The sequence below is a fragment of the Halyomorpha halys genome, unplaced genomic scaffold, assembly GCF_000696795.3.
Source record: "Halyomorpha halys isolate HHAL.00 unplaced genomic scaffold, Hhal_1.1 Scaffold157.1, whole genome shotgun sequence".
In the NCBI taxonomy this organism is placed as follows: domain Eukaryota; kingdom Metazoa; phylum Arthropoda; class Insecta; order Hemiptera; family Pentatomidae; genus Halyomorpha; species Halyomorpha halys.
In genome coordinates this window covers 874,915-875,401 of record NW_027114029.1, presented here as the reverse complement: position 1 = coordinate 875,401, position 487 = coordinate 874,915, and positions in this window count along the sequence as shown.

The following is a 487-nucleotide window of genomic DNA, read 5'->3' as shown; positions in this document are numbered from 1 at the left end:
TTTGACCGCAACCCTGACCATCTCCCTATATATCAATTTTTACGGTCAACTATACATACATATATTAAATATTTCCTATATTAATAAATAGTAAAATCAGAACAGATTTTATTAATTCTACATATTTAAGATAAACTAATACTAAAGGGTTTGGGAAAGTATTTTGAAACAAATTACCTCGGTTTTTTATGTTTTTCCAGAGTATTTTTGAATAAATAATAATTGTTACTTCATTACGTTTTCATTAATGAATAATGATAATATTGTTTAAATAAATAATTCAATTTTTATCCATTTTTCTCTCAACACATTTTATTTTTCTTATAAGTCCGATGTTTCGGCTAATCCGGCCATCCTCAGGGACATCTACCATAAAACAGCTTTTATTATACGTATGATCTTAACAATTCAAATTACTTAACATTATTATTTATAATTTATCTTACCTTAATACAATTTTGGAACTAAAATTATTTAAACACTCAAC